The sequence below is a fragment of the Saccopteryx leptura genome, chromosome 6, assembly GCF_036850995.1.
Source record: "Saccopteryx leptura isolate mSacLep1 chromosome 6, mSacLep1_pri_phased_curated, whole genome shotgun sequence".
Taxonomy (NCBI): domain Eukaryota; kingdom Metazoa; phylum Chordata; class Mammalia; order Chiroptera; family Emballonuridae; genus Saccopteryx; species Saccopteryx leptura.
In genome coordinates this window covers 182,463,093-182,484,952 of record NC_089508.1, presented here as the reverse complement: position 1 = coordinate 182,484,952, position 21,860 = coordinate 182,463,093, and the positions used below count along the sequence as shown (strand labels likewise).

The 21,860-nt window shown below is 38.7% G+C and overlaps 1 pseudogene; it reads right to left on the bottom strand.

The window, feature by feature from the left end:
- Positions 1–7,724: 7,724 nt before the first annotated feature.
- LOC136377233 (small ribosomal subunit protein uS11-like) lies at positions 7,725–8,184 on the bottom strand (annotated as a pseudogene).
- Positions 8,185–21,860: the final 13,676 nt, after the last annotated feature.

Genomic DNA, 21,860 nt, shown 5'->3' with positions numbered 1-21,860 from the left:
GGGATTAATGGCCAACTGAGAAGAGTTGATGGCCCATGGCATAGCTGAGAGTCATTAACCCCAACCAGCCATTAATCCTGCGAAAACAGTACATACAGAGGTTATTATAAGCTAGCAATGAAAACATGCTTGCTAAGTAGGCTTGCTGAATATGGCACCTTACTAAAGAATAAATGTTCCAATTACTCTGAAATAACCATTCAACCTTTAAAGCCTACTGCCAACACTACAGAAATACTTAATAAATTAAACAGCATTTCTTGAATCATTGTGGTTGTAAATTACAGAAGAGCTAGGTAAGGTCAACAAGAAGAAAATTGTGCCTCCTTGGACCTGAGGTAAGAAAGGAGTTGGAATTCAGAAATGATGGGAACTGAAATTTAGAAAGATGAGTGAATCCAAAACAGTATTCTGAGTCACTCCACTCCCACCTCTCCCTCCCTAAATGTGTGTTTTGTTCTCTCTCCACAAATTAGCTTCTTCTGCTTCAAAGACTTATGAACAGATAAGGCTGTCTGCAGTGCCTTTGGTAACATTTTACATATTTGGTCAAAGGTGCATTTTCTTTCTAAATTCTTAAGATATGTTCCTAAATTAGGGAATCTGGCTAATATTGGGTTAGGTGACTAATTAAATTTTACTCAACAGTGACTCTAGGTTTGTATGGTGTGGGTATACTTTGTTAAAAAATGAATGGAAGGGCGAAGTCTCACAAAAAACAATTCTGTGTCATTTGTCACTAGGAAAACATGAATTAAAAACACATGAGATACCACTACATACCTATTAGGATAGTTAAAAAAAAAGATTAAGCATACCAACTGATGGAAGTATGAGGAGAAACTGAAGCTCTCATCAAGTGTTGGAAAGAATTTAAAAGGGTAAAATCACTTTGGAAAACAGTTTTACAGCTCCTTAAATACTTAAACATTCTACTTCATATATCAGCCATTCTACATCTAGGTATGCACCTAAGAAAAATAAAAATATATGTCCATATAAAGACTTGTATATGAATATTCATAATAGCTTTATTTGGAATAATCACTATATTAAAAAAATCTAAGTTTTCCCATCAGTATGCAAACAAGTATAAATCTGAAAATAATTGTGCTGAGTAAAATAAGCCAAACATAAAGAGTACTCACCATATGATTCTGTTCATGCAAAATTCAGGAAAACACAGGTTTGTCTCTAGAAACAGAGAACAAATAGCAGTTGTGTGGGTTTGGCAGTGAAAGGGAGAGATTACAAAGCAGAATGTGGGAACTTTGCAGCAATAGGTATATTCATTCCCTTGATTGTGGTTATGGTTCCATGGGTGTAAATTTATGTTAAAATGTGTCAAATGGTACACTCCAGATACATACAGTTTACTGTAAGTCAATTATACTTCAATGAAGCTATTTTGAAAGTGACTGTTCTGTGCCAAGCATGGCGAGAGAGACAGCCACGAGAAAACAGGGTTTTTTCCAGGGGTCATTTGCCCTATATCAACCTCTTACGTGCAGGATATCTAAGAACCTATAAAGTGAGTTAAGCATACTACTTACTTGTAAGAACTTACCCACATCTTTCTTATACGGCATTTATAATCTGCCCATTGAGAGGAATGAAATGATTAACTTTTTATAAAAAAGAGAAAAGATAAGGCAATATTACATATTTAAAGAAAGGTAAAAGACACCAAGAAAGTGTTTTAAAGCAGGGAGAGCTCGTTTCCAGTTGACGGTTTAAGAAAGACTGCATTAAAGAGTGATGTAAAGTGAGACTTTGAGAACACGCTGAATTCCAGCAGGCAAAAGCTGCTTTGACCAGCGTGAGCAGGCACTCAGAGGCAGAAAATGTTGGTATGTTATTAAAAAAAAACAACAAACACTAAAAAATCCAATCTTGCTGTCGCATGGCATGTGAGCTGGGGAACAGTAATGGAGAAAGGTAGAAAGATAAGTTGGAGCTTATATTGGTTAGGTTCCTAGGTAGAGCTGTTAGGATTATATTTAATTTGGGATTTCTGTTTCCAAGTAAGATATAATAGGTTGAAGCAATCATTGCAAAGGAAAGAAAGGAGGGAATGATAACAACCATACTTCTGAAAACATTGTCGGGCTGTGGAACGAAATAAGGCTGCGTAAGTTAAATTCTAGAGAGAGAAGAGCGTTCCTGGGGGAGTTGAGATCAAGATTTACCTCCCTGGAGGAAGGTTCTGGGACCGAGGTTCTGGGACTGAGCATCCCTAACTAGAGGAAGAAGGACTCGTATAGGGGAAAGGGAACACAGAAGAGTTTTCTGTTCGTGTTGCCTGGCACGACAGATGGACATCGAGAAGATCCCCAGAGGTGCAGCTGTTTTTCCCAACAGAAAGTTTGCCGAGCGCTACTGTAGTGCAGAGCGATGGAGGCCAGGCAGAAGGCACCGTGAAGTAACAGACAGTCTCCCAGCGCCTTGGCATCAAGTTACTCTAACGGAAGGGAAATACATTAGCACTCTCTTTGCCAGATTTTGAATCTGTGTGAGATGGACTGAAGAGTTAAGCTCAAAACCTCCAAAAGGCAATACTTCGGGGGGGGGGGGGGGGGAGGGGAGGCAGCAACAGTGAAAACCAAGGGGACGGCTACGGGGAAGGGGGGGGGGGAATAGAACATGGTGCTTAAGAGAAACAGTGCCGCGAGAGGGAGATATTTTAACAAATGCACTGTAGAGCTTACCTCTGAGACATTTCTGGATTGCGGCTACCTAAAAGGGAATCTCAGGCCCAACGCAATTTGTTTGAATTGTGAATGGCCCTTCATACTCTCTGCTTAGTTAGGGAAAGGGCCAGTCATCTCTGGATGCAGGTAATATTTACTTCCGTCTCTATTGTTTTTTTATAAGCAATGACTGAAATATGTTTTCAAACCTTGAGACTTAAGAAGAGTCAGGAAAAAAAATGGCTGTCAGTCAAGAGAATAATCAGACAGTAGAAGTAGGTCAAGATATTATGTCGTCGGAGACAGTTAAGGACTTCTTTAATATAAGTATTAAAAAAAACTCTTAAAATGGCTAAAGGAAAGATGAATAAAATGAATAAAGAGGTGGAGAATATCAACAGAGAATTGAAACCCATATAAAAACCAAGTGGGTAATCTAGAACGGAAGTAGCAAATTCTTTCGGTAAAGGGCCAATTAGTAACTACGTTGGGTCAGTGGACCATGTGGTTTCTAGTAGTGAACTACTTCACTTCACTGCTGTAGTGTCAAAGACAATACATAAATAAGTAAATGTGGCTGTTTTTCAGTAAAGCTTTATTTACAAATATAGACGGCAGGTTATACTTGACCCACGCACCAAGTTTTTTCTAATGTAACAATGATAGATGCTCAAAAATAGATATTACAGAAACTCCAAATTTGATCATCATGTTAATAAAGGTTAGGTTTTTGTTGATATCTATTTATATTACATCAAGAATGTATATTTTTCTTTTTTTTTTTTTCATTTTTCTGAAGCTGGAAACAGGGAGAGACAGTCAGACAGACTCCCGCATGCGCCCGACCGGGATCCACCCGGCACGCCCACCATGGGGCGACGCTCTGCCCACCAGGGGGCGATGCTCTGCCCATCCTGGGCGTCGCCATATTGTGACCAGAGCCACTCTAGCGCCTGAGGCAGAGGCCACAGAGCCATCCCCAGCGCCCGGGCCATCTTTGCTCCAATGGAGCCTCGGCTGCGGGAGGGGAAGAGAGAGACAGAGAGGAAGGCGGGGCGGAGGGGTGGAGAAGCAAATGGGCGCTTCTCCTATGTGCCCTGGCCGGGAATCGAACCCGGGTCCTCCGCACGCTAGGCCGACGCAAGAATGTATATTTTTCTGTGGTCAAATGTTGAATTCTAGGATGATAGTTTGCACCACAGGTTTTGTGATGTTGCAGTAAATGCGATATGCAGAGTCCATAGCAGGTGCTGAATAAATATTTGTTGAATAAAAGAATGAGTAAAGTATATTCTCACATTCTTTCCAAGCTGAAGGGTGAACTTACTGTTACTTTGTCAAATAAGAATTGAATAAGTGTGTAAGGGATAATTAATCAAACTTTGTATTTAAAGAGACATTAAATATATCAGGAATATAAACACACAGGCAGTGGTTAAGACCAAGTGGGTGAATATGAGGAAAATGTTGAGAAATACAGAGAACAAGATTTATTTCTAGTTGAGGATGAGTTACAAGATAGAGGAATACCTTGCAGAAAAATAATAGCACAAGTAAAGACATGTTAAGCTTTATGATGAAGAGTGATTTTTGTAACATGAAAAAATGGTTAATTTACTCTGGTGCTTTTGATTTACTGAACGAAGAAAGTTAGTAACAAAATAATAATAAAAATGATCATTCAAGGATGTATCTTTATTCACATCTGTAAAATTATTTTAAGAAAATTAACTTAAAAATATCTAACATGTTATTCAAAATGATTTTGATACTTACTGCGATATAAATTTAAGGGACAGTAAAATTCTTGCACTACAAAATATAAAAATTATTCAAAATTATTCTTTAGTGGTTATATTTTATTAAAATTAATATATTGCTAGAATTCATAGAGACATTCTTTTTAACCAAAAGCTTGGACAAAGTTGGTACTCCTTGTTTTACTCTGGTGAATTAGCTAAAAGTCAAAAGAAAGAATGAAGTCAAGTCAGGCTCATTCCTCTCTTCTTTTAAGCTTCATACTTTGACAAGTAGGTTGATGAAGTAGCATCAACTAGGGGTAAACTTATTGCAATTACCCTAATATGCACCTGTTCCCTGGTGTATTCTAAATAGCTGGGACAACATTAGCTCTATTCAGGGTTCATTTCATTTTCCTAAATATCTGTTAGCCCTGGTAACTTACCTTTTCTAAGAGGACAGGAGAGCTCTACATGCTTCAAAATCCAACTGTTCAATAAGCTTTCCTACTGACATGAGTCCTAAACATAAATCCACCATTAGTCCCTTTCTGCTATAAATTCAGAAATTCTTCTTTCATGGCCAGACCACCAAGTCATTCTCCTCTTCAGGGGTATTTTTCATTTAAGAAACTTGGTTCTTCCCTGCTACAGAACCTTGGTAGGGCTCAGTGGATTCTCATTCAAAGCAGTCTCTTTCAGTTTTAATTCCATCCTTTCTCTAACCTAACATGCCCACTTGGTTTATGCAAAATTGTGTAGCTCTTCCCAGAAAATCAACATTGGCCCTCATGGTCCCTTAGCAGCTGCCTCGAGAGAAGGGTTCTGCCTCCACCTTATTCCAAGACTACAAGAACTTCCTCATGCCACATTCATTTTAGGATTCAAAACTCTTGTTCTTTAATGAAGGGTAAATTAAGATTTTCTAAACAAACTGCAGAGAGGCCAATACTCTAGTAATAAGCAAAGTAGACTGTTTTGGGAAAAACAAAGTATTGGTTATATGGCATTCAAAACTAAACCTGAAAGGATACTATCATTAACAAGAGAAGAAACCTTGCTATAAAAATATGAGTCATGCCCTGGCCGGTTGGCTCAGCGGTAGAGCATCGGCCTGGTGTGTGGAAGTATGGGGTTCGATTCCCGGCCAGGGCACATGGAAAAGGTGCCCATCTGCTTCTCCACCCTTCCCCCTCACTTTTCTCTCTATCTCTATTTTTCCCTCCCGCAGCCAAGGCTTCATTGGAGCAAAGTTGGCCCAGGTGCTGAGGATGGCTCCATGGCATCTGCCTCAGGCACTAGAATGGCTCCCAATGGCAGTGGAGCAACACCCCAGATAGGCTGAGCATTACCTCTTGGTGGGCATGCCGGGTGGATCCCGGTCAGGCATATGTGGCATGTGTGAGTTTGTCTGTCTGCCTCCCTGCTTCTCACTTCAAAAAAATACCAAAATAAAATAAAATTAAATAAATATATATGTCACTAGTAGGGAGGTAACATCATTTTTCCATAGAGTTAAATAGTCCATAAAATTGAAGGCCTTGGTTATCGTAATGTTATCATATAACATGTATACAGTTGATAAACAAAGACAGTTGGGAATTGTTCTTATTTAAGTGTAATAAGTAAAAGGAAGGGGTTTAGATCAGCACCATGCATTTTCAGCCTGCTTTGAGCTAAAAGAAGCAAATGGAGCTCTCCACTTTCACGTATAGAAAATCGAACAGGTGATTGTAGAGAAGCCTGGATGACATCATTACTCTTTCCCAGATAAATGCCTAAGTGTTTGCCACGTTAATGTGCCACCGGATAAAAATGTTTGTCCAGATTCACTGGAAAGATCAATATGAAGAGAAAGATGTTTTACAGGCTTGGTATTTTCTTTCTAGAATAACTGTCAACTCATAAGATAAGTATGAAGGTCAAATAACTCCAAAGAGATTTCTCTCTCAACTTTTCAAGCAGCAAGCAGACTGTGCGCGTTATTCTCTTGCACATATGTCAGACAACAAATTGTCTCTCTGTAATTTCAGAAATGATGTGACTCCTGGAAACTGGGTAGAGACCAACTCACTGAACCTCTTTATCTTCCACTGAAACTTAAGATAGATCAAACAGTATTGAAAAGCGTGTCATGCTCCATCATGATGAGAGCGAGCATATTAATGCCAGTGTTTGGTTTGAGAGTGTTCCTTTGATTTCATACCTGCCTGGTTCAAGTCCTTTAAAGCAGAATGATCTGCGATGAGTTTACAAAGTATATAATTTCCACTACCTGGAGAAGATGTGGAGGAGAGCGGTATTAGAAATTTCACTTATTTCTATATTCTCTATATCAACCCAGCTGGGTAGGCTCCCCTTGGGTAACATTTTGACTTGTTTTGCTTTGTTTTTATGGACCACTTTGGTAGAGACTGTCGAAAAGGCTGGTGCCAAACATAGGTTGTAGATCGACAGTGGCATAACGCCCAGGTGAACGTCTCAGTCTGGGAATTGCAGACCTTCCATGATGCCAACTGTCCTACAGTGTCCTCATCTCATTAAAGGTTAATTCGTTTCCTTTCAGCCCGTAGCTCCATGATATATTATGTGGGTCATAAAGACGATATGAACATGTACTTGGCATACGATTGTGCACTAAGCGTATTCATTACGGAAGCATAAATTCACTGCTCTGGGGCCGTTTCTATTCCGGCAATGCAAAAACAGTGTCTGGGAAAATCAGGTGAGAGACGAGAACTTCGCTCATGCCCACGCTGGAGTGGTAAGCCTGATCCATTACTAGCTGGAGAACAAATGTCTCAGGGCCAGTAACAAAGTTACTCCCAATTTCAGAAAGGGACAGGAGGCTCACAATTCTATTATATTCTGTAGGAAATTTGATTTAAGAAGCTACAACTGTAGGGGGAAAAAAATACGTAAAATGAACTTGTCAAAGGTTTAATATCTCTGTGTTCAATTTACTGCTACCACATAATTGCTATTGGCAGGGTAGGAAATAACAACAAAAACCAAAGGATGTGAAGACCGATTCTCTAAAACCTGCTGTAGATGGGGAAATCTGAAAGGAAATTTTGAACGGTACTTATTTTCTTTTCATTGTAAAGAGATTCCCACAGACCTCTGTAAAACTATAGGAAGATTACAGTTTGGACAGTTTCTAGAAATCAGATATTAAAAAAAAAACAACTGATTCTAATAGCTTATCAAATAGCTATGTCAACTTGAATATTTGTCACATTACTTTTTTTTTTGTTTTTAGCTGACACAAAGGCAATTTATTAACAGAAAACAATCATTTAAGGAGTAATGTTCCCAGACGGTAACCACGGCGACACCCCATCCTGTCAGTGCTGTCAGAGGGGATGCGGGTGACATTCTAAACCTGTCCGATCTTATTCCCCAGCAGGCAAGGGCCCTGATAATTGAATGAGCCACTGGGCCTGAGGTCTTGGTCCAATTTCCTCTTGGGGCCCCGAGTTGATGTGGAGAGCAGTGACACCCAGCTCCTTACACCTCTCGGCCACATCCTGTGCAGCCAACATGGCAGAGCAGGGAGAGGACTCACCCAGGTCAGCCTTGACCTTCATCCCACCAATCACACAGCAGATGCTTTTCTCACCAGAAAGAGCCATCGCATAAAAGTCTCACTGAAGGATGCAAAGATGTGGCAGACACCAAATACATTCCTCCTTTGGCCACCTGAGGTCCAAGACCTGCTCTTCCTTTCTTTCCTTCCCCTTGACAGGTGCCATTCCTGTGTGTCTCATCCAGACTCTGCCACTGGAAAGAGAGAGATCACTTTTTTTAATATTATTGTTTATTTTGGTAATATATAACAAAATTTACCATTTTAAGCATTTTTAAGTGTATACATTCAGTAGCGTACACCAATTCTTTTACCCTAGGTTATAGAATATATCTATCTGAATTGTGTTGGACTCATAAGTAATTCCAATCACTGTTTTACTAATATTTGTTTGATAGGGAAGTATTTGAGAACCACTTTAAAGACCCTAAGCTATGTTTTAGAATAGTTAATGGGATTTTGGCATTCATTTATATTAAATATAAGACCTATGCCCTGATTTCTTGAAATAGATTTTTCCCCACATTGATCTTTTTAATTTTCATCCATTTAAGCCAGTGGTAGTCAGCCTGGTCCCTACTAGTGGGAGTTCCAGCTTTCATGGTGGGTGGTAGCGGAGCAACCAAAGTATAAATAAAAAGATAGATTTAACTATAGTAAGTTGTTTTATAAAGATTTATTCTGCCAAACTTAGCGAAAATCTGACATCAAGTACTTGGTAAGTAATTATTATTATATGCTTTAACTTGCTGTATCTCTGTTTTATAAATTTTATAAAGTAAAGTTACTTCCCTACTTTATAAATCACCATTACTGTGAGACCAATGGGCAGTTAGAAAATTTTACTACTAACAGAGATACAAAAGTGGGCAGTAGGTATAAAAAGGTTTATACCCCTGATTTAAGCTATAAACACGCTATAATTTTTTAAAGTAAATAGTCCAAAGAGTAATAAAATGTAACACATATTTTCTGTTAAGAACCAAACACACACAAGTAGGAGGCTGATACCAGTTCATCAGCATATGTTAATCAGGAAGTAAGTCAATTATTTTAGTGGGTCAGCTGTTTAAAAGCCAGTATTATGCAATCAGATTCCAGACAATTCAACCCAATATCCAAACTAATAGAGAATTATTATCCTCAACTCCTGTTGTCAGCTCAAGGATCCATGACACATCTGGGACGTCTTTCTATTTATTGCAACACGACTTTCCAGTTCTTTAATCTGACTTCAAAAGAGCAATCTTTTATTAGTAGGATATTTCTGACCCCTAGAAAGAAAAAGAATTCCTTTTTCTTTTTTCACTCACTCTTCTTCAAATGAAATGTTAACAAACTGAATTTATGTATCAAACTTTCTTATGGACTAGACCCATTTTGTTGACATTGGCAAACAGACCCATTGGCCAACATGCATGTCTTCCTTCAAATTGTTGGTACTTAAAAGCAGTAAGGTCACAAAGCATCCTTGCGGCTCTAGGCTACTTCTTCATGTAGCTTTAATTACTGCTTTTCTCTCCCTCTCTCTGGTTAAAATAGATGAAGCATATTAATGAAATCAGCTAAAATGGTATTAACCTCTACTTGATTTCCACACAGAATACAATGCTTTCCATTTTCAAGGCCAGCCTTCAAGTGTTGCCCTGTCAGGCAGGGACTAAAAGACTTAGAAACCATAGCCAGGCTTTTAGTAGATCCTTGTATAAAGCGAATAGAATCTCTTTGCTTTATCAATGATGGGCTCCTTTTCCCCAAGCTGAAGACATAGAGATTAGCAGAGGAGAGATGCAATGTACCTAATTAATTCCCCTGATCGCTCTAGATTGTATTGCTAGTTTTGATTAGCAGAACATCGTGACTAAAATGTAAAATATGTGCAATAGCTAAAATCATAAAGAGGGGAAGAAATAAATTTACCTAGTACATAGGTGTTCTAGATAAAACTAAGAGTTTAGAATGATAGTTTATGATGTCAATATATTTTTGAGGATTCTTATCTATAATGACATATTTTTTTTTAAAAATTGCCTTTCAAGATAGTTGAGCAATGTCATCCCATTAAGATTAATTTCAAAATTAAAACATTTTTAAAAAGATTGTTAAAATGCCATATATATATGTATGTATTTCTATTGTATATGCATAAAAACACATTTTGAGCTACTTATATTCCACATGAATATTAGGTCTGAACAAGATATTTATATAACTGCAAAAAGTGTCTTCATTCCAAATGAAAAGGACAGGAATAATTTGGAAGATAATTACCAATTATAATTTGGATCATTTAAATATCTGCCATTTCCTTGTATCTGTCATCAATCTAATCCATTTGATGAGAATTTAGCAGTACCTAGATTTTAGAGATAGAAAAAAGAAACAGCTCTGTAAGTGTTTTCATTAGTTTCATGGAACTAGAAAACAGAAAGTGAGAGCAATCAGGAAAAGGAAAGAATTTTCCATTGAGTTGTAGGCGTGTTTTATTAGCATCCTGAAAAGTTTTCTTTGAACTTGTTCATAATCACTTTTGCTGTGTTTAGAAATGAAACACAGCTGCATGTTGTAAACAGTGTTAAATTTGCTTAATATTGCCAAATTTTATAGTAACACAGGATGTTAAGAGGAAGGGATGGCTTCCCAAAAGAGGCAATGAATGGGTAGAGTGGGCCCCACTGGGTCTATCATCAAGAGTGACAGGGTCAGATGTTCTCCAAACATATCACAACAAAAGGATGGCACCTAATGGTAAAAGCTCCATTAAAGCAATGAAAAATAGAAATTTATGAAAATCAAGAAAAGAAGACTCAGTGTGTTGAGAGTTGTCTTACCAATGCATTTTGTATATCAGAGATTCTAAATGGTGATGGTTGTGGATGGGAATATCTGAATTTCCTGGAGGCTAGAAAATGTATCATTTGAAAAGATTTATTCAGTGTTATGATTTTATATAAAGAAAAATGGGGAAGGGGATTTTGTTTCCATAACCAAAGAAAAATGACAAAATCCTTTAGCTGAAGATTCATAGTTTGAGAAAACAGCTGAACACCACGTATGGTTCTGAGGATTGTAAATTGCATTAAAAGGAATGAGTTAGGGCTAAACTCTGCTCCACTCACCCAGCTGTGCACCCCGACTCCATCTAGATCACAGACACCCCTGTCCCTGCAATGGAAAGAGGAAGTTCTTTTTTTTCTTTTTTTATTTTTTTTTTATTTTTTATTGTTCCACTCATTTATTCATCCGTTGGTCAATTCTTGTTGTATGTGCCCTCATGGGGAATTGAACCTGCACTGCAACCTTTTTTTTTTTTTTTGTATTTTTCTGAAGCTGGAAACGGGGAGAGACAGTCAGACAGACTCCCGCATGCGCCCGACCGGGATCCACCCGGCACGCCCACCAGGGGGCGATGCTCTGCCCCTCTGGGGCATGGATCTGTCGTGACCAGAGCCACTCTAGCGCCTGGGGCAGAGGCCAAGGAGCCATCCCCAGCTCCCGGGCCATCTTTGCTCCAGTGGAGCCTCGCTGCGGGAGGGGAAGAGAGAGACAGAGAGGAAGGAGAGGGGGAGGGGTGGAGAAGCAGATGGGCGCTTCTCCTGTGTGCCCCGGCCGGGAATCGAACCTGGGACTTCTGCACGCCAGGCCGATGCTCTACCACTGAGCCAACCGGCCAGGGCTGGAGGAAGCTCTAATGCCTTTAGTGGCCAGACTCCTAACTTGGACGTAGGAAGAGCCCCAGTGGCACCTTCCATGAATTACTTTGGTATTTATTCCCGAACTAGAGACACTCACATAAAGCATGATTAAACACTGTACAGGATAAACAAGGCATCTGTGGGACTCATTTAGCCCAGTAACCACTAGATCCCATATAGCATATACAAATTCTAATCTTAAAATGATTATCTTATAAAATATATCCCACTTCTTATTTATTTATTTATTTACTTACTTACTTATATATTTATTGCTCAACCCTTCCACCTTCCCCTCTCAGTGGTCCCACTCTGGCAGCTGTTAGCCTGCTCTCTATGAGTTCGTTAAAACTCATGGATACAAACCAGTGTGGTGGCTGCCGGGGGAGGGGGTTGATATGCAGATGTGGGGGAGGGTATTGGGGGTAAATGGGGATAGACAGAGACTTGATTTGGGCTGGTGAACACACAATACGGTGTACAGAGATGTGTCATAACCGGTGTCACCCCAATAAATTCGGTAAAAAGGAAAAAGTATATATCCTACTGAGTTAAGACATTGCCATAGATTTTCGATAGCAAATGTTCTCTCTACCCACTCAATGATTTTCTAACAGTTCTAGGCATATGCTCCTCTTCCTCTTGGAAAATTCATAGTGTGTTATGACTTTGCTCCTGTAAAATTTTGATGTTTTCAACATCTTTTAATCAGAATTATCATGGCAACATATTCCTCAACTATGTTCTCCATCTTGGATGTTTTCTTCCATAACCCCTAACTCATTCCTGCTATAAGTGAGGAAAACAAAGAATCAGGATAGAAGCAGACTATTATTACTGATTACTGGAAAAAGAAGGTACATTCTTTGAGATGATGTCAAACTTACTTTCTTCATTGACAAGTGAGTCATCACTGCTGTCTGCCCAACCTAAAATATATGGTAATTGGGACCTCATAAAACGAGCTATGGGCTATCCCCTAAGCCATGTCTAGAGGCACCACCTTTGATTATACACTGGAAACTTGTGACTCTAATCTTTTACCTTTGTTTGTGTGCAGGTACTTCCTCTCTTTAGCCTTTATCTACATTCTATGTCTTGAGCATCCACATTCAGTCATCTCTTAAGCCATTGCTAAAACACTACTTCATCCTCCACAACTTACAGGTCAATACTACTCTGTTCTTGTGCCAAAACCTGATATCTGGAAACCTAACCGAGATCTAGCACTTCAGGACTCTGTCAAACAGGGAATTCAGAAATCTGCTAAAGAGAAAGTCGGGACCAGCTATGCTCTGTCCACTAAAAAGATACTTGTAAATGAAGATTTTAAAATTAGGTAGCAGTTTATCCTCTCCTATATGGTAACATTTCAAGTACTTTGTTTATCACACCTGTAGACAGATACTACACAGATTTTTTTATTTGGTGTTTTTGTTGTAAGTGTTATCTCTTGGCAGAATGTTACCCAGTGGGTTAGGTACAAAGTTTGGGGTGTCAAATATGCTGCTTCAATTCCTGTTCAATGTTTAGAGACCTAAATGCTCTTTCATACCTCTCCACACAGAAACAGAAAAGTTCATCAGTACTTAAAAAAAATATGGTTGACCTAGGGATCATTTAGATTTTGTGATGTCAGCAAGACTTTGGTGAGTTAGGAGTTAGTCTATTTGGTGAACAGGGAAAGAACTGAAATAAATATGAAAATAGTGTGAATGTTGCGGTACATGCATATTTTAGGAGAGTTAAGTCGGTTAATGATCAACCATTTGGTATTAGATGAAATGCTTCATTATAATGTTCAGTTGCTGTAGAATCAGTCTTCAGGTCTTGAAAGAAACCTCAGTTTATTTACAGTATTTATTTTGCATAAATGATTATCAAATAAATTTTTGGTTTTACCTTGGCATTTATCTAACAGCGGAGGCTAGTTATTCTATAACATTTTATTTTACTATCATTATCCCTGAGAAAATGATAATCCTTTTTTTTAACTTTCATAATTACCTGGAACAGAGTTTATTGGTCTGTTTAAGTCCCTAAGTCTATGGAGTGATTTGTAACTTGCACATGAGAGCAACCTAAATTATACAAACACAAAGGCTCTGGCCAGCTAGCTCAGCAGTAGAGTGTCGGCCTGGCATTTGGAAGTCCTAGGTTTGATTCCCAGCCAGGGCACACAGCAGAAGTGCCCATGTGCTTCTCCATCCTTCCCCCCTCTACTTTCTCTTTATCTCTCTCTTCTCCTCCCACTGCCAAGGCTCCATTGGAGCAAAGTTGGCCTGGGCATTGAGGATGGCTCCATGGCCTCCGCCTCAGGTGCTAAAATGGCTCTGGTTGCAATGGAGCAATACCCCGGATGGGCAGAGCATTGCCCCCTAGTGAGAATGCCTGGTGGATCCCGGTCAGGTGCATGTGGGAGTCTGTCTCTCTGACTCCCCACTTCTCACTTCAGAAAAATACAAAAAAAATAAAAAATAAAAATATATAATAAATTATATAAACACAAGCCTGGTATTTTTTTGGCAACCTTAGAAAGACTGAAGCTTTGAAAGTTTTTTGATTGATTGATTTTAGAATGAGAAGAAGGGAGAGAGAGAGAGAGAGAAACATCAATCTGCTATTCCACCCATCTAGGCATTCATTGGCTGATTCTAGCATGCGCCTTGACTAAGGATCAAACCTTCAACCTTGGTATATCAGAACAATGCTTCAACCAACTGGCTACTTGACTAGGGCAAAACACGGAAGCTTTTGGTGGGTAATTATCCACTGAATTCTCAGAGGTTGAAATGAATATTTACGAAATAAGCATGACCTTTGCACTCTAACCATATGAACTTGAGGAAGTTGCTTAAACTCTCTGGGCTATAGATTCAGAAAGTATCCCACAGAATTATTGAGAAATTATCTCTGTGGTGCTGGAGAAGAATAATAGGCTTACTGTTTGTTTAATGTACATCTAAATGTTTACGGCTTAGTTTAATCATTTGGGATCTGAATGATATAAAAAATCATACAAAGCCATTAAAATATAGGCTTCAGATTCAGGCAATCCTTAATCTGTCATCATTTGGTTGTGTGATCAGGTTCTCACAACCAATAGGTATCTCATTTACCTCGTCAGTAAAATGTGGATAATAGCATCCAGCTTGCAGGTATGCGCTGCATTTTAAAGTAGATAGAATCATATATTATCAAATTTAGTACCTGCCACACAGTAAACACGAAACAGTGAACAAATGAATTATACTATTAACATAAAAGAGGATAATGTATGGCGCAAATTATATGGCAGATGTGTCTCTAAATTGCGTCTATGCATTTGTCCTAGAAGTGTCAAGAAAATTAGGTTATTTATTCTCTATAGAAATCATCCTTCTTTACATTCATATAGTTAATAGCAATAATAATAATGCAAAATATTATCACCTATTGGTGAAAACAAAAGCAGTGTTTGGATATCATCTTTCCTCCCTCTTTTGTAGATGACCTCTGTCATATATATTATTTTTTGCCTACACGTGAATGGAAAAAAAAAAACACAAATAAATAACGTGTTACTGGAAAAACATGTCTTTCATTTCACCTTCCCATTTTAAGCTAATATCTACAGCAAGTACAGGCCAGAAATTTATTATTTATCTGAATATTGTCATTGACTGCTTATTGACCCCTTCTTTCAACATGTATTAGTTTTCATAAGGTACCCAAAGATTTATCTTTTGAAGCTAACCTCTTATTAGGAATTGGCATAATAATTTAGCTCTAGATGTACAAATGTTTATGAAGGGAAATATATATAGTATGACCATACTATTAGGCAGATTTTTATCTTTACAACCATTTAGTTGTGCCATAATACCTTATAACAGTGATCCCCAACCTTTTTTGGGCCACAGACTGGTTTAATGTCAGAAAATATTTTCACAGACCTGCCTTTAGGGTAGAATGGATAAATGTATCACGTGACCGAGACAAGCGTCAAGAGTGAGTCTTAGACAGATGTAACAGAGGGAATCTGGTCATTTTTAAAAAATAAAACATTGTTCAGACTTAAATATAAATAAAACAGAAATAATGTAAGTTATTTATTCTTTCTCTGCGGACCGGTACCAAATGGCCCATGGACCGGTACCGGTACCATACTGGTCCGCAGCCAGGGGGTTGGAGACCACTGCCTTATAACATCTCACAAGCACTGTACTGAACCTTGTCAATGCTGACAACAGCAAACAGGCGCTGGACTCCAGATCCTACAGCTTCCGCCCTAACGTACGGTTGCCTTAGGGGCATTCTACCTATTAATTTAACATTCTCAGACTAATTATGTATGTCAGGGTGACCTCTCTCTAATCTACATTCATTGCAGCGTCCGAGCTGTCTGTCTCTATTGTTCCCATAATAAAATAGCTGTTGATAGACTTGTATAATTGACTGTGTCGGAAGTGAACTCACCTACATCGTTACATGCAAATGGCATATCGTCCCAACAGAATAAAGATAAGCAAAAAATAATCCAACTATCTCCAGTAATTAACTTTGGAGGTTTCATAACAACAGTAGGAAATATATTTCCCATTGGCTTAAAAATGAAATTAGGAAGTACACAGGAGTCACATCTATAGTAATTAAAAAAAGTTTTCAGGGGGAAAAGTTGGATGAAAGAAATGCATGCACCATGAGTTCCTTTATGTAATACTTGCAACATGTCCGGTGCTTTGTGTTAGCATACTTAACAAACTCAATTGAAAATATATGTATATAAATATATATACACATGCATAGGTTAGTAGGGGGTATCCACAGTTGTCTATAGAGTTATGAGCTTCTGTTTGCTGTGCAAATATAGATACTTGTAATAGGTGCTTTCCTTTCTAAAATAGCTATGGTATTTTTTCATTTATCCTGGTGACATCTTAGCAAAAACTTCTTTAAAGATGAATTTATTGGCTTCATTTCCATTTTGGAAATTAATCATTTCTCTTTTGTTTAAAAGGATTCTGCTGATGAAAGGAACACTTTTGCGGAGGCTGTCAACCATAAGTATCGATTAGATGGCGCTGTATGCTTGATATTACACCAGGTTGGGAGAAGAGTCTCAAAAGAGAGAAAAGACAGTCTGTGCTTGTTCGTAGTGAGTAACTCAGACCAGTTTCCTGGGGTCATGGGAGTCATTCCAGTCATATTCTCCCTAGAGCTCTGTTCTTCCTGGAACAATTTATTTAGAACTTATTATCTTTCCAGCTTTTTGGTACACCGAGAAGGAAACACAAGTGAACATGATCCTTGTTTTCAAAGATGCCGCAAGGGAGCTGGTTCAGGATAACAGATACCCTAGGATCAAACTTCTGGGTATGAGTCTGGCCTTGGCATTCCACAGTTGTCTGCCTTTAGGCTAGCTGCTTCAAATATTATGCTTAAATGTCCTCATCTGTAAGCTGAGACTATATAGATTTACAAACCTACCCCACAGGGTTGTAAGAAGTGCATATAGCAACAGTAAATGCAGATTGCATAGTTCATAAGACACACCCAAAAAGCTTTAGCTGTTATTTCCTTTAGTGTGAAATGTATTACATGAGAATACCAAAGTAATTATATAAGTAAATGCTTAAAGGCATGATTTTAAAAAAATCACAGACAATAGAGTCTAGAAAGTAAAGTCAGAGAGAGAAAGAAGAAAGTATTAGTGCCCACTGTGGACAAGACAATTCAGTTGGCCTGCTTTCACAGAAGGTTTGATATGGAAGTAGGGAATTAAGTAGTGCATGGGAAACAAATTTAGGCAGTCAGTGCCCTGAAATACGGTACAACCCAGTTGGAGAGATAATAACGGTAATAAGAAAGATATGTGGTAGACCATGATTTTTCCCCTTATGTCAGATAGGACGCAGCCACATCTAAAATATGTATTCCATGTCTGAGGTGCAGTCAAGATATTTTTAAATGGGTAATAGGTACGAAGGTGTATGTACAGTGGAAATTCTTCCTCTCTTCTCATTCCATAGTTAGCAAGTCTTTCTTTCCATGTAAACTAATTTTTAGCAATTTCATGTACTCTCCCAGAGACATTATGTGTGTAACATATACCTAATTAATCTTCACTGTCCTCTTACACAAATGTTAGCATACATATACATATAAAACATGTGAACACACTGCTTTTTTACATGGTCTAATGCTATAACCTGAAGTTTATTTTATAGTACTTCCTTATTTTTATGATCATGTAGTATCTCATTATATATGGACATATCATATGTATTTAGTCAAATCACTGTAAATGGACACTATACCATTTAAAAGTATTTTCCTATTAAGAATAGCACTGTGCTAAGAAGTTTTTGCACAGCAAGAGAAACTGATAACAAAAAAACAAACAGACTAAATGGGAGATGATATTTTCAAACAACAGCTCAGATAAGGGCCTAACATCCAAAATATACAAAGAACTCATAAAACTCAACAACAAACAAACAATCTAATAAATAATGGGAAGAGGACATGAACAGACACTTCTCCCAGGAAGAAATACAAATGGCAACCGATATATGAAAAGACGCTCATCTTCTTTAGTTATTAGAGAAATGCAAATCAAAACTACAATGAGATACCACCTAACACCTGTTAGATTAGCTGTTATCAACAAGACAGGTATTAACAAGGGTTGGAGAGGCTATGGAGAAAAAGGAACCCTCATTCACTGTTGGTGGGAATGTAAAGTAATACAACTATTATGGAAGAAAGTATGGTTGTTCCTCAAAAAACTAAAAATAGAACTACCTTATGACCCAGCAATCCCTCTACTGGGTATATACCCCCCAAACTCAAAAACATTGGTATGTAAAGACACATGCAGCCCCATGTTCATTGCAGCCCTGTTCACAGTGGCCAAGACATGGAAACAACCAAAAAGCCCTTCAATAGATGACTGGATAAAGAAGATGTGGTACATATATGCTATGAAATACTACTTAGCCATAAGAAATGATGACATTGGATCATTTACAACAAAATGGATGGATCTTGATAACATTATACTGAGTGAAATAAGTAAATCAGAAAAAACTAAGAACTGCATGATTCCATACATAGGTGGGACATGAAAATGAGACTAAGAGACATGGACAAAACCCTGGCTGGTTGGCTAAGTGGTAGAGTGTCGGCCTGGCGTGCAGGAGTCCCGGGTTCGATTCCCAGCCAGGGCACACAGGAGAAGCACCCATCTGCTTCTCCACCCCTCCCCCTCTCCTTCCTCTCTGTCTCTCTCTTCCCCTCCTGCAGCCAAGGCTCCACTGGAGCAAAGTTGGCCCTGGTGCTGAGGATGGCTCTATGGCCTCTGCCTTAGACGCTAGAATGGCTCTGGTTGCAACAGAGTGATGCTCCAGATGGGCAGAGCATCGCCCCCTGGTGGGCATGTCGGGTGGATCCCAGTCGGGAGCAAGTGGGAGTCTGTCTGACTGCCTCCCCGTTTCCAGCTTCAGAAAAATACAAAAAAAAAAAAAAAAAAAAGAGAGAGACACGGACAAGAGTGTGGTGGTTATGGGGGGGGGGGGGAGGAGAGGGAGGGGCACAAAGAAAACCAGATAGAAGGTGATGGAGGGCAATTTGACTTTGGGTGATGGGTATGCAACATAATTGAATGACACGATAACCTGGAGATGTTTTCTTTGAACATATGCACCCTGATTTATTAATATCACCTCATTAAAATTAATTAAAAAAAAGAAATGTAAAAAAGAAAAGAATAGCACTGTGTAGCAATGAGCCCACCCAACGCCCAGTAGGAATCTTTGTTTCTAATACCTCTCTCCAGTAAAGAGAACAAGGATCCCTCGAGAAATAGCAGATTCTAAAGCTAAGGAAAGTAATAGGTACAATAAGCCTTAAGCATCTTGTAACATCCCAAAAGTAAGAAAGCATTTTTAAAAAAAATGAGAGTCAGAGTAAACCTGAAATCTATCCCTATAGCTAAATCTGGGACAATCTAGACGGTAAAAATCCATGGTGTAGTTTTAGATTACAAAGTATAAGTTATGCTTTATATAAAAACTATACAATGTATTTAAAGCATATAATAAATGTCTATGAATCCATACAAATATAAATAATTGAATGAATGAATGGAGGAAAAATACAACTCCCCCTTGGAGAAGAATCCCTCTACCCCTAATGGGTTACAGCTTAATTCTCTAATCCTTGAGTGTGTGCTGCACCTAGCAATATGCTTCCTAAGAGTCAACTATGAAAAAGAGGTAAATAAGCAAGTTTTATTATAGAGAAACCTGGTACTACCTTGTCCTGGTAAGCAAAGTTAAGATCATAAATGATATCATGTTGATAGCATGTACTATAATGTCTTGAGAACCTATTAAGCAAATAGTTGTGACAAAATAGTTTTATGCGAAAACCTTGAAATCATCTCTTATTTTTATCTCCTACATCCAGTCATTTAAGAAATCTTTTGTATTTACCTTCAAAAAATATATCAGAAACTAAGAATTATCACCTAATCCACTACTACTGTGCTATACTCCTACAATATGATAACAGCCTTTAAATGACCCACCTGCTTTCACCCATCACCTCTGCCATTTATTGTCTGCTAGCAGATGAAATGATATTCCTAAAATGGTAAGAGAGGTCTCGTTACTCCTGCATTAAGGAGCTTACATGGCTTCTTACCTCCCATACAGTAAAAGCCAAAATCCTTACAAAAAACCCAACATGATCCACTCTCTGTTATCACAATTATTCATTTCTTCCTGTATTTCCTGTCACTCATTCTGACTCAGCCACCTTGTCCTTGTGCTTTTGGCATGCACAAGGGAAGCTTCGTTTCAAGAACTTTAGACATACTGTTCCTACAGTCTATAATTTCCCTCCTTCAGATATCAACATGTTTCTTCCATCCGTTATCTTTTCCAAGTAGTGAATCAAACATTGTCCTTTTACAAACCCTCACTGACCACCAGGGGTGAAACATCAAGGTGATCCTGACCCTGTATAACTCCTTCCCTTTGGTATAAATAGAATCTATAATCTGCTTCTAACCAATAGAAAATGACAAATGTCATAGGATATCTCTCCAGTTATTATGTTATATGGTCAAGAGGGATTCTACAGATGTAATTAAGGTCCCTGATCGGTTGACTTTAAGTTTGTCAAAATGAGGATTTTCCTGAGTAGACCTGACCTAATCATGTGTGCTTTTAAAAAAGGCCTAAGCATTCATAAAAAAAAAAAAAAGAACGAAATCTTATTATTTGTGACAACATGGGTGGACCTAGAGGATATTATGCTAAGTGAAATAGGTCAGACAGAGAAACACCAATACCATATGAGTTCATTTATATGTGGAATGTGAAGAACAAAATAAACAAACAAACAAAACAGAAAGAGACTATAGGGACAGAGAACACACTGATGGTTTTCTGATGAGAAGGGAGCTGGGGGATTGTATGAAAAAGGTGATGGTATTAAGAAGTACAACTGGGTAGTCAGCAGGATGTGAAGTACAGCACAGAGCAGCATTTTTTCAACCAGTGAGCCACATGAATTTTTAAAACATGCAATAGCTGAAAATTTAGTCAGGAGCACTGACCTCTTTTCTCATAGATTTTCAAATTTAAAAACTGACAACAGCCAACACAACAATAGCCATCTGGTGTAAACATGTCTTGAGCCATAAAAACATAACTCATATAATAGAGTTGCATCCTATTGATCATGTCGCATAATAAGATTGATTCTGATTGGTTTATTCTTGGTACCAGAAATATTTATATACAAGTACGAGCACCTGATCTTTTAAAAGTCACTTTGGAGCCCTGGCCGGTTGGCTCAGCGGTAGAGCGTCGGTCTGGCGTGCGGGGGACCCAGGTTCGATTCCCGGCCAGGGCACATAGGAGAAGCACCCATTTGCTTCTCCCCCCCGCCCTTCCTCTCTGTCTCTCTCTTCCCCTCCCACAGCCAAGGCTCCATTGGAGCAAAGATGGCCCGGGCGCTGGGGATGGCTCCTTGGCCTCTGCCCCAGGCGCTAGAGTGGCTCTGGTCGTGGCAGAGTGATGCCCCAGAGGGGCAGAGCATCGCCCCCTGGTGGGCAGAGCGTGGCCCCTGGTGGGCATGCCGGGTGGATCCCGGT